This window comes from Watersipora subatra, chromosome 9, assembly GCF_963576615.1.
Source record: "Watersipora subatra chromosome 9, tzWatSuba1.1, whole genome shotgun sequence".
Classification (NCBI taxonomy): Eukaryota; Metazoa; Bryozoa; class Gymnolaemata; order Cheilostomatida; family Watersiporidae; genus Watersipora; species Watersipora subatra.
This window is the reverse complement of record NC_088716.1, coordinates 36,103,303-36,116,235: the sequence shown is the minus strand read 5'-3', so window position 1 is coordinate 36,116,235 and position 12,933 is coordinate 36,103,303. Positions and strand designations below refer to the sequence as shown.

The window sequence follows — 12,933 nt, the reverse complement described above, 5'->3', positions numbered from 1 at the left end:
ATATCTGTAATGAAAAATCTATAACATTTTTAATTTGTTTCATTTTAAATAATTTTTTGTTATGAAAGGGGGACAACTTCTAAAAAATGAATCATGCATTATTGTACCATTCTAGCTAGAACGTTAGAACGAGGAAAAGGTTTGCTAACGTTATTATAACGTTGTTACAAAACATTGTTATCGAATGTCCCAGCAATGTTACAGGATTGCTACTTTGAAATGTCTGGGTATAAGCATTCACATAATATTGTCTTCTAATATATTCGGAACAGTATGGCATTTCACCATTATGGAACATTCAGCAGATGATCTGGTGCAAAATTCCTGCGACATGGGGAGAATGTTACAGAACATTCCACAAGCATGCCTTTCATGATGTTGCCTCAAAGATATTAGCTAACATTCCAGGAACGTTTCCGTGCAGAACATTAGTGGGGTGTAACTGTGTAGACAATTTCTAACATTTTGATGTTTCACAGAATGTTCCTCTAATGAATTGCGTACAATGTTACTATAATGTACCGAGCATAACCGTCGACAATATTCTTTCCTTAAGCTATACAACATTCCACCAACATTACGTCTCCGAAGCAACCTAATTTTTCTATAATGTGCCATGCTTAACCTTCACACAACATCTCTTCTCAAGGCTGACGGACATTCAACAAATATTGCACCTTAGATATATACGAAGACTTTTACTAGATTATTCTTAAAATAATCTTTGTGAGCATCTCAATAGTTAGGGCATGGTTCCGAAGCTGTATATTTTGGTACAAACAGTTGCATGATATAATAACAAAAAATAATATGAAACACAATAAAAATATAGCTATAAAATGACTAAACTCTATATATATATTGTCATCATCAAAACATGGCAGAAAAATACCACAACCTTTACACCAGAATAAATTATATATCAATGATACACAGAGACAAACAAGCAAAGCTATGATCATATTTGTGAATAACGCTACAGTCCATCAAATGCTTTACCACATTAGACTAAAGTTTTTCCAGCTCGTCCGTCCTTGGATTGTGGTGGCGAAGGCTGTTCTTTCATCCAACAATTCAGATTACAGTACAATCCTTTAAGCCCTGAAATGTGAAGAAGCATTTATATTAGCAGATGAGAACTGCTAAAAAGTACAGAATACAAACAAAGCAAATATGAGTATAAACTAAATATGGCAACAACCTGTTAACAAAGTAATTATGAACATCGAGGTTGATCTGCCACATCACAGTGTCACTTGCTAGATACATGAAATAGTACCAGCAATACTTTTCTTTTCACTATTTGTGGGCACTCTATAATAAGGTAATATTGTCCACTCATTCAAGTTTTTGGAATCGCGATTCCTCATAATAGGCACAGGTGGATACAAGAGTGCACAACCACCATATTTTCAAAATCATCCTAATCAGCTTTTTATTTAATGGCTTCATAACTGAGCTTCCTATAAGGCTGCAACTTCATATTGGCATATTATGAAAAATGCACAAGCATATCATATTTAGGGTTGCGCTAATAGTAAGTTTCTTCAGAAGCAACGAATGTCCTAGTCGCATTGTTCTTATGCTGAATTATCATTTTAATAATTTGAAATTTAAAAAAGAGTTGTTGTAGAATAGCAATGCGGTAAATTAATTAGTAAATCTCATGTAGCAAAAAACACGAACTTGGACATATCCATTAAAAAATAATAACAAACTGTAAGCTAACAACTCCGCATTAGTCGAGTTATTTACTTGGAGGTTAACCTTTCTGATGAGACGCTATATGTGCAAACAGCTATATACGCAGGTAAATGAGAAGCACTGCTAATGCTATTGCAGATTGTTCCAAAGCTTTAAGAAACGCCGTGCCGATATTTAATGAAAAATTAAACGATAAGATTTTGTAAGTTTTAGTTGATCTAGAAGTATGCGAGCAGCCTGCCTTTTCAATTTCCTTTATAAGCTTGTTTGAATTAGCGCGTACACTCTTTTAAAAATACATAGTCAATCGGCTATTGTTGCCTCTTACATATTGTCAAATTCTTCAATCATACGTATCTTATATCACAATCAAATAGCTGAAAATCATGTCATAAAAAGAGAAAAAGAAATTACATCGCACTACTCGCTCTAAGTTGACATTTTGGTAAAAGGCAGCACGATTCTCAACCTAACATGCTTATCACAAGTTATACATAATCTAACACAATGCAAACTTTCAAGAGTTGCTTTCTTAATTATGTACATGTGCACACAACTCTTAGATTTCCATATTTTCTCTGCTTAAAATTCTGATGTGCTAGGTAGTTAGTGTTGAAATGTGCTTCCAATCTGCCAAAAAAATCTACGTTTTGTACTACAGCATTTCTAAATTTGAAACTAATTTTTCCAACTTTCAATAACAAAAATCACAGTTAAAGGGAGAGTAACTATAGATCTATCGTAAATTCAAGAGTACAAGTCGAGATCTGAAGTTTGGTTCGAAAATCCTGGTTTTGACATGTACATACCGTGACCTCTTCCATGGCCCAAATCTTTTATTCGCTAATAGTTCAATCGGGATCAGAGGCGGGCAATGCGTAGCTGAAGAAATGGCATTCAAAACACCATCAGTAAGGACGCCTTTTTTGGCGCCGTCGGGAATACTACAATTAACAAAAGCCTGAGAGTAGCATGTTATAGTGAAGATCACAGAGAACAAAAAACAAGCACTTAACCAACGTACTGGTTCACCTCAATACAAGAACAAAACCGCTACCTCGGATAATAGGTATTCAACAGAGTAGCAATGCCGCAAGACAGATTTCTGTCAGAAATCGTGATTCATGTACAAGAAAAAGGTGTGAATGCCCAATAGTGGATGTGTCAAATGGATTACTGAGGTGTGGCCTTGTAGGCAGATACTACAAAAACCAACATCAAATTCAAAACATATCACGTAATTCCAGAAGAGAATCCTAGTGATGACATTTCGAATTGTGAATAATGGGGACCTGGTGTTCCAATCAGCTCACATTGAGTAGGATTACTGGTATTTCACTATTTTATAAATAAATTCCTATATGTGATATCATGTAATTTTGATTTGCAACGGTTTTTTGAAGTTGAATTTTACTAGAAATCGTGCCATGAATTACGTTACCGTCATATTTTTGTGCAGATACCGCAGCAATACTATTTAAATTCATGAAAGAAACGAAGTCACTGTTGGGATTCAAACACAAATGCTCTATGGTAACATCTTCCAGCGCAGCGAGCTGGAAGCTTGTAGGTGTAGCATAAATACACACTGGTCAGTGCGCGAGGCGACATTGCAATAGAAGGACTGGTCTTATGTACTGAATACTATATGGTATGTTTATCGAATTTGATTAGGTTGTCACGACGTTAAGGGCTTAGCGCACAAATCAACAAACTTTCCATGTAGCTGACTTAAAGCATATTGATAACATATTAGTAAGCCTACAACATGTATAATAAAAACACAGACATGGAAAATTTGCAATGGTGATGGAAAAATGCAAGAAATATGTCTAGATCTCACCTGTCCCACATTTATTGATACCGATTCAATTGGTTATGGAGAATTTACTGTTGAGCCGAACCGGTGTATGGTTGGCAAATTGACCATAGTAGTGGTGATTGACTAGATAGCGATTAGACGATTAGTTGCAAGGATAATGGCCAGATCTTGTGAGATTCATTCTAAAAAATCGCAAACAAACCACATTAGAGATCTTGCAAACAACAAATCGATAAACTATCTATATGGTAAGAATCTAATGATTATGGACTTGGACTGAGATTGAACCGATAACCTTGTAGTTGCAAACCCTAAATCTGGCCACTAAAAACTGCTGGTTGGTCACTACTAATATTGCTCAACATTTTCCAACTGAATAACAAGTTTAGTAGCTCAGTGACTAACAAACATGTCTTTACTCATTTGATATATGCGTATAGATCTTCATCTTTATGAAATTTTGGAGACAAAAATAATGGCAAAGAAAGAATTCTTCAAATTAAGTTTAGGAAATGGCGTTCAAACTTGTATCAGAGTTTGTCACATCAGAGTTGTCTTCTCTATTTTATGGCAGTCAAAAACTATTAATGATTCACCATTACTCCGTTTGTACACAACACACAGTCACTCGCAATGAGATTTATTATCAACAATGCCTCTGAAGTAGGTAATGAAATCAAAAGATATATGCTACTACTCAGTAACATGCTTTACCCATTTTTCTACGCATATATGGCTTCAAAGCCATTTCAATTCTATTAGCAAAAGCTCGCTCAACCAGCAAAAGTGTTTTTATCAGTTATTAAGACATTCGATAACATCGCTGTGATACGTGAAAAAAATCATATTAAAAGTTGTACTTCTCTTAAAGCACAGAGGTACAGTTAAAGAACGAAAGCAATATGTAACCCTTTTAGTGCCATAGGCCTACTCTTTTTAATGAATTCCTGTTTACAGAAGCGTGACATTTTAAAGACAAATTATATCCATTCTATGACTCGCAAATGCTTTTCAAGCTGTTTTCCAACGTCAAACACATCCAAGAACGATAATCCACTGCAGTTTACCACCATGGAGTGCAATTATTTAGAAACACAGTCTTTAACACTCGGTTTTATTTACGGAGAAAAACTTGAATTTGTACCAATGCAAAAAACTTTACTCACCAGCAATAACGATCGCAAAGAGCGTCAATATCATTTATTACTATATTGTGAATTTTATTGCAAGTATTGCAGATGAGTTAAGCATCGTTAACTCATTAATTAAACTACAACAACAGGAAAAATAAATCAGTATGGCGGATATTTCCTCCTCCTAGTTTTGCCTTGTCCGATATTTTCAGGCATAATACGATGTAAATGCATACCTTAGAAATCTTTCGAAGGAGTACGATGCGGATTTTTAGCTTTCCTACGCATCGAACTTCATAAATTCCGAAAAGTTTTAACTAAATTCTACGTATATGCCCACAAACAATCTCGGTTGATATTTTGGTTCATTATACAGTAATACAAAAACGCGTTTAATCTCTTTGTAAAGATTTAATAGACGTAAACTGAAAAAACGTCGTAAAACCACGGTTATGGAAGACCAAGCGAGTCATACTTAACGCCGAATACCTGCTAGTTCCCATCAGAAAAGTCGTGCGCCCTAGGCATGCGGTATATACGGTAGAAATATCCCATCAGAAAAGTCTTCGGTCCGCTCTAACTTTTCTGATGGGATATTTCTACCGTATATACCGCATGCCTAGGGCGCACGACTTTTCTGATGGGAACTAGCTTTTACCTTGGAGATTCAGACAAGTTGGTGATTTTTTTCTGAAACTACCGATGTGGTTACCGCTGCCTATACTCATGATTTTGTGTTAAAACTGCTAAAAGAGTTCTGAATAAATATTGCCGAGTGATTTATTCACTACTAATGGACGTGATTTGACGCTATTTGGTAAGAAACCTCAAATTGTTGATCAGTTACAAAACTGCCTTACACAAAGCCACTGCACACTCGCAGACCTGCAAAAATGGTGCCCGAAGGGTTGAAATCAACTTGATATTGAATAATGAATACCATATTTGCCTTGTGGTGACCGATTTAACTCATGCACTACTATAAGCCCCTCTGTGGGGCTTACAGACAATTTAAATCAGACGGAAGCCCCTCACTGGAGCTTTTTTATATTATGTGGTTTGGTTCTCTTTTTGTAGCTACAAGTGAATGGATTCAAATTTTCTTGGTTCAAATGCTTAGTATGGAGACTATTGTAGTGTGTGCTCATGTGAAACTGACAGTAAAGGATTCTTATAAGTATTATATATATAGCATTTGTATTCATTTCATGTGAAACGTTAGTTGCGGATGATTCCCAACATCTATAAGCACAAAAGCTCTGAAACGCGCGCGTAGAGAGCATACGAATTTCATCGCATCTGACGAAGACTTGCCTTGTTTGGTCTGACCCATTTTGTGAGCAGCTGTTTGAATGGCTTTTGTTGATACAAATTAATTATGTTCAACCTAAAATGAATTACATAGTAAATAAGTTGAAGACTCTTTTATGAGAAAGAGATTTTGAGGTGATTTTTTTGTGAGCAGTACATCATGTTTATGTTACATAACTATTTATTGTACTGACTGAAAAGAAAAACGAAGTTGCAAGTTGTCAGTCAAGACTCAATAAACATTTTTTATTTACAGCATGAAACTTTGTTGAGTCCAAAAATAATCCATCAGACAACAAGCAAAGCAACCTTTTCACTTCTAACATTCCTTGCAAAAAAACATAATTTTCAGTGATTTGTCTGCTAATATGTTACACAATTCTAAGAAAATTTACCTTTGCCAAAATTATTTAAGCATTGCCAAGGGGAAGTAACTTTATGCGGATCCATGGTCTATTCTAGCAGATACATGTAGACTAATTATTATGACATGACCATGTAGTAACTTTAATTTTTAATTTCTGTAATTTATCTAATTGTGATTTTTACAATTTGATATAAATGAGATAATCTCTCTTCGAGTTAAATTCAACAACAAGATTGCATAAAGGTTTGGAAATTTTTTTGAAGGTGCATCCCCCTTTTTCTTATTTTGTAAAGAGCAAATCTGACAATACAACAATCATTTCAACGGGTATGTGAACTAACTGTTTGATATAGCCGTGTAATTGCCTTCAAGCTGTATAAATCATCTATGTGAGAATTTTCTGCAAGTTGACAGGCTCGGTTACGATGGTTGTTTCTTGTGTCATTACTGACCAATGCCCCAGATGGGCGCAAACTATTTTGTAATTGCAAAAGGAAGATTTGTTTAGTAAATTGACAATGTCATATAAGCAAGCTAATAACAATAACTGAACACTTCATTGTTTTGTTAATTATTTGTAATATCTACTGTGACAAGCAACGACAAAAACTGAGCCAAAGGTTTCAAAAGAACAGTGAATATCACACTGTATTATTTAACACTGTTTACGAAAACCTACAATAGGTGTTCTCGTCATTTCATGAACAAAAAATAAGATTGTTATATATGACCTATTGTTAAAGGTTGACTTGCAACGAAATCCACATTACAGTTATTCGATATCAAAAGATTCACCATGTCTTATTCTGTTGTGTTGTAGGTGCAAATTATATGGGAATGTGATTAAAAGCTTTTAAAAGCTAAAAAACCAACAGTTAATCGCAGCCACATGAGACCACCGTAGTTTGAATTCTCTTTCCAAAGCGGCTCAAATGGGACGTAGTTGTTACAGGATGGTTTCTGTTTACACTTTCATGCAACCTCATTCGTCGAAATATTTTCACAAATATATTTCATACATTCAATAAAACTAGGTCTATTGTTCTTACGCGTCTATTTTATCGTCATTGTAATGCAGTCACTTTTAGCTCTGATATATTATAACTTACCGTAAAAAGTCGTTAAACTTTCTATCCTTAGTTCGAAGGCGTACATATCATGGTCTGATAATCATGACGAGCCTGTTGGTCACATGTGATATTCGAAAATTGCTGCAAAAATTATTTGCGAAGTATTGGGTCACATGATCAGATTACGACTTGACGATTAGATCTAGCCAAAACAAAATTGAAAGTAGCGAGCATCTATATTTGATATGGGGTCTTCGGTAAAACCCGAAGTGTTTGTCATAAACTAGTGCTACGATAAGTTTTATATGGAGCTTTTTATTGGCCTTTCAATTCACATGAGAACATCACGTAACAAGACAATAACCAAACTGTCAGAACTACGTCAGAGAAATAAACAGATTCCAATTTACGGCGGCTTTTCGTTTTTGAGCTTTCAAGAGCTTGTAATCACAATTTATTGCAGCTTCAGTGGTAGTGTCTGCCTTTGAATTTTGAGCTAATATAATCGTGCATTGTGGTGCCATTTTGTGAAGCGACCAGCATTTGTAATCTCTAGTTACACACCCCATGAATACTTGTCATTGTGAAACAAAGGAACTCATCATGTTATTCAACTTCTATATTAGTATTTATGCATCCTGTCTTAAGAGTATTATACACCTTTTACATAACCACTCATCCCCTTTTATTTACCCATTTCTGATGTGATTAGGAAACAGCTTTCTGGACTCTTGCTAGCTAGCCGGGGCATGGCTCTCGTGGTGGGTATGGAGAGAGAGCCTGGGACACATAGCGAAAAAAAGGTAAGATAACTTCTGCAAAACGAGCGACATATGTTACATATGACGCTCAGACTGATACTAATGGAAGCGTGTCGTTAGATTCGTATCTCACGATGTATTAGATGTGGCGCGTTTAAAAGCCTATTGTCACGGTAACGTGACTTGATCTAGTAAGAAGCGCTATTTTTTTGATAGGCTGGGTGGTTACGAAATACCTCGTTTGATAATAAAACGATAGGAACCATAGGCCACTATTTTCTTGCGTTTTCACGTTAGCAGTTTCATTTCCTATACTGATAAAAATGAAGCGATTCAAAAGTTACTATCAAAGCTAGGCATAGTCACACTGAGACCAAAACAGTCTCAAGCTTTACAACATATTATCGCAGGTCTTGACCAATTTGTAGTTCTTCCTACTGGCTTCGGAAAGAGTATTTGCTTTCAGATGGCACCGTTTTGCAGTGGTAGATCCGAGTTGTTCATAATAACTGTCGCGAATAATAATACTCGTGAGTAAAATAAAACTGAGATTACTTTTTACTAGATAAACTTTTCTTTACTAGCAGCGTGCAATTCATTTTTGTTGTTCTATTGCTATTCGTTTGCTATGTTTGTATTGTTATTGTGAATTTTTTTATTCAATTGATTCAATTTTTTATTATAATTAAATCAAAACATAATGAATTGAACATATGAAATAATATAACTGTCGTTATTGATTTATTATGCAACCAACATTTCATACTTACTAACCAGCATTTGTTTGCTGCCAATTCAGATTAAAAATAATACATATTACTCGCGTAGATCATAAATAAGACCGTCACATGATACTCCTTCGGAAATAACGATTGTGATATTAGCGACTTCAGAAGTCGGCTTTTAGAGTTGTCTTCTCCGCGTGTTGCGATGTGTCCCAGGCTCTCTCTCCCAATCCCCACGAGAGCCATGCCCAGGCTACTTGCTAGCCTTACTGCCTAGGAAGCTTTGCAGCGCCCAATCGTCTGTGATCTACGGATGTGACGATTGCCTGACTGATTAGGCAAACATATATAAGCCTGTGTAGATCAGAAACAATTCGAACTCCATATTTTACTCACGCTCTACGTATCACTCTGCTCTTGTATCACTCTTTATATTTTTAGACTTGCGCAATGAGCATCGGCCATTGACTTGATTAGCCTTCATATATTTTATGTTTTTGCAATTGAAAGTTTGAATTTTTAATAAATATATTCTGTTTTAAAGTTTTTTAACTAAAACAAACCAGTCTAATTCTTGACATTAAATCTACACCTAAAATACAGTCCTTTATAAATTCGCAAATCAAAAACCAACTACTTGAACCACCAATCCAGCACTTATAGTTAATAATCCTTTAAACAGAGGGTCATTACAATTTTTATGTCATCAGTCAACTATTCAATTGACAAGTTCATTACTGAAGCAGCATGTTTGTGGTGGTTGTAGATAGTAGTTTGTGATTTTGCTGCCAGCAACTTTCTAACAGCAAATTGTTTCCAGCAAAACTGTTGAAAATCTGAGTGTATTGATTTTAACTATATACATTGTATAATAACCGCAAGTACATCACTAACTTCCATACTATACTCCACACAAGTTGCTTGTAAAACTGTGTATCTCATAACTGAATATTGTAAGATGGCAGATCTCTTCATGAGTGTTTCTATTGTATTCTCAAAAATCTGGTTAATCATTGATTGGCTTGGTTTGCTGAGCATTAGTATATTTGTCAGACTTATTATTGTTGGCATAGGCCTGAAATCCTCAATTGCTTTATTTGTTTTCTCTATAAAACATGTTATAATGGAACTCTATACATAACAACCCAAAGGTAGACAAATGTGTTTTATTTTATAATTTTAAAAGTATAGCACTATGATTCTTCGTCTTAACTTATTAGTATGCTGGACTTGGTAGATGGCATCGAAATCTGCAAGCAAACACATTAACAATCAAATATTTTACAGAATAGGAGAATGTGTTCTAAAAATGGTAACTACCCTTGTTGCTAAGCTCGCACCTATTTTTTGGATCAGCTTTAAAATGGCTTTTTTGCTAGAAAAACAGCAATACTGTTTCTAGTACTTTTTGATTCAACTTAACTAGCCCATGTTAATTACATTTACTGTGACTAGCATGCTCACTTATCACCACTTGCGACTCTACTACATGCCATTCAGCCACCTAAATGCTGAGTATTATTTAATGTCATACGGCAACCAGCTTTATGGATGCAAAGCTTTTATGTGAATTTAATAATATTTTTAAAATTAATTGCTATTAAATCTAAGTGGTAGGTACAATGGCTGGTTTGGAAAATTTTGGCACAGTATTCCGATGTCACTCATGAAAAGATCCTGAGACCTACCGAAATTTATTAAAAATAGCATTCTTTGCAATTGTGTTATGCAATTAAAACTTGATTTTAATGACACAGATGGCTCCTGCCTCTACTTCTCTCATCTAAACCAAGAAAGAGTCATGTAGAAGGTGACGATGACTTCCATGATGATTTGGAATCAAGCGAACAGCTGGAAATCGAACTGTCAAGGTCTGGCTCGAACATAGTGGAGTGCATCGGTAGGTAAATATGACCAATATATCCAGGTTTTCTACAAAACAAAATATCTGGCACACATTGCAGCCTTGCTGCATATGCTAAACTGCATGGCTGCTCATATTGTGGCGCATAATTTGGGTATATAAATGTCTTTTGGTATTAGCTACTTTCACTTATTGTTAGTGTATAAAGCAGATATACAGAAAGCAGAGTGTTTTGAAATAATACTGCAGCAGATCAGCGATATGTAGTTAAATTTATTTTATGGTTGATACATATGCTTTTTATAATAATATTAGCATATGATATTTATTTAGCAGGTTATGAGGTACAGAGCTTAAAACTCAACTGCAATGACTGCACCAGCTTTATAGCCTCCTGTCCAGGTTTACGCATCAGGGGATGATGCGATACTAATCAGTGTAAAAGATAGAGGTGGTCTGTTTACACCTCATCCTGTCATCACAAAGATATGTCTAGGCTCAGAACTGAGCATACGGCAGGGTGTCGACTTACAAGGAATCACTGCAGACATACACAAGCTGGTGGTCACTAAAACTCTTTCATCGGTTTTACAAAGCAATTTGCATCAGGGATTTCCATGCTCGTTCCACTGCACAGCGCAACGTTAGTTAAAATATCACCTCCAGATATTTCAGGATTATAATTCATCAGGAGGCTACAAAGGTAGCAGCTAACAAGGGAATCTCAGATCAAGGCTCAGCCGACTGGTCGTCTTTAGTCATGTGTAGCCTTTCACAGTATGTCTAGAAAAGTGTACCATTTGTCGTTTGTTTTCTACGAGTTTGCTGATGCTGTTTGCATAACACCCAAGACCCAACATTTATATTCATGGCAGACTGCAATCAGCGTACGATGTACCAGTGTGTATGCATTTGAAATCAGTTTGTACACCTAGCTATCTGACATGTTAGCCCATAGCATATGGCAACATTGATAATTTTGCAATATCTTTTGGAATACATGTGCATCAATATACACTTTGACTCGCACTTTTTATATGAAATATTCAACTTTATGTTTATAAATTTGCAGGGTAGGAAATACATAGTGTATAAGCGTTGTATCTAAAATTTGAAACAAATATTTTGTGTGCTTTAGTAGTTATATCGAATCACATGTAGCAACAAAAATGTCTCTTGATTCTTTCAGTGTAAACAATGATGACTCACTTGCCTGACCAGCTGCAAGTGAACAAAGCATTGCCCTTCTGTCACAAAGCATGCGGTTATTTATGTAGGACATCACGGCTTTGCATTGCCCAGTCTCCTATAGCTAATAGGCTCGTAAATGTCACCTTCAAGAAAGGGTAGTGAGCTTCAGCCAGCGCATTGGCATTTAAAATACACCAAAGGTCAAGCTGAGAATTAAACATGAGTAGCAGTACGCAGACCAACACACACAGGCACACATACATATTGAGCTATCCCTGCTACTTCACTCTGTATGGGGTATAAGTGGTAACATCACTTATGAGTTCAATATAGTGTCAGGGTCAGTCATGTAGTAGGACACTCCCCTGGTCATGAATATAATCTCCAACATATCTATGGCAAAACAGTCTTCAGCCATTTTGCAGCTGTTTAACTATGTGAATACAATTGTGAGAACTTTGCAAATTTTATGCAATTCAAGTTAGTTTATTTTTATCCTACAAAGTTCTGATCAGACATCAGCTGTAATCAGCAATTTGGATTTAAATGCTCTCTGTTGTGTCCTTATGAGGCTTACAGCGTACCCGTGGTTTTATAGGACTATTTTGACTATTAGGACTAAAAATGGCTTGAGACAGCTGGAACAAACATTAACTGAACCAAAATGAATCGAACAATATTGGAGCATGAGCGTTTAATTAATCTAGCAAAAGGGCTACCCAAATATTGCAGCAGTAATATTAGGTGCTCAAAATTAGCCAGTTCAACCTTCTTAGGAGGGTTTTTGACATACACTATTTTCCCATGATGGGCAGTGCTTCGGAGTTGCGCCCTTTCCGAATCATGGAAACGGCGTCTTCGCACTGAAATCACTGCGCACTGATCAGTGCGAAGTCTGTGCAAATTTGCAACAAGGAAACAGCAACTGCGCAGTGGCTGCACATATCTCCAATGCCATGAAAACGGATTCTTCGAGGGCCATGAA

The 12,933-nt window shown here is 35.9% G+C and overlaps 2 long non-coding RNA genes across 3 annotated transcripts; one reads left to right on the top strand and one right to left on the bottom strand.

The window, feature by feature from the left end:
• Positions 1-748: 748 nt before the first annotated feature.
• Positions 749-4,832, bottom strand: LOC137403880 (uncharacterized). 2 transcript variants are annotated; one of them, XR_010979628.1, is made up of 4 exons: positions 4,693-4,832; positions 3,548-3,708; positions 2,514-2,648; positions 749-1,101 (listed from the first exon to the last, which is right to left on the bottom strand). It is a non-coding gene; the product is annotated as an uncharacterized lncRNA (long non-coding RNA). The 2 variants fall into 2 exon arrangements; XR_010979627.1 differs by lacking the exon at positions 4,693-4,832 and having other exon boundaries at positions 3,548-4,168.
• A 5,824-nt stretch (positions 4,833-10,656) lies between these two features.
• On the top strand, positions 10,657-11,780 carry LOC137404542 (uncharacterized). The gene is made up of 2 exons (XR_010979701.1): positions 10,657-10,793; positions 11,091-11,780. It is a non-coding gene; the product is annotated as an uncharacterized lncRNA (long non-coding RNA).
• The last annotated feature ends 1,153 nt before the right edge of the window (positions 11,781-12,933 follow it).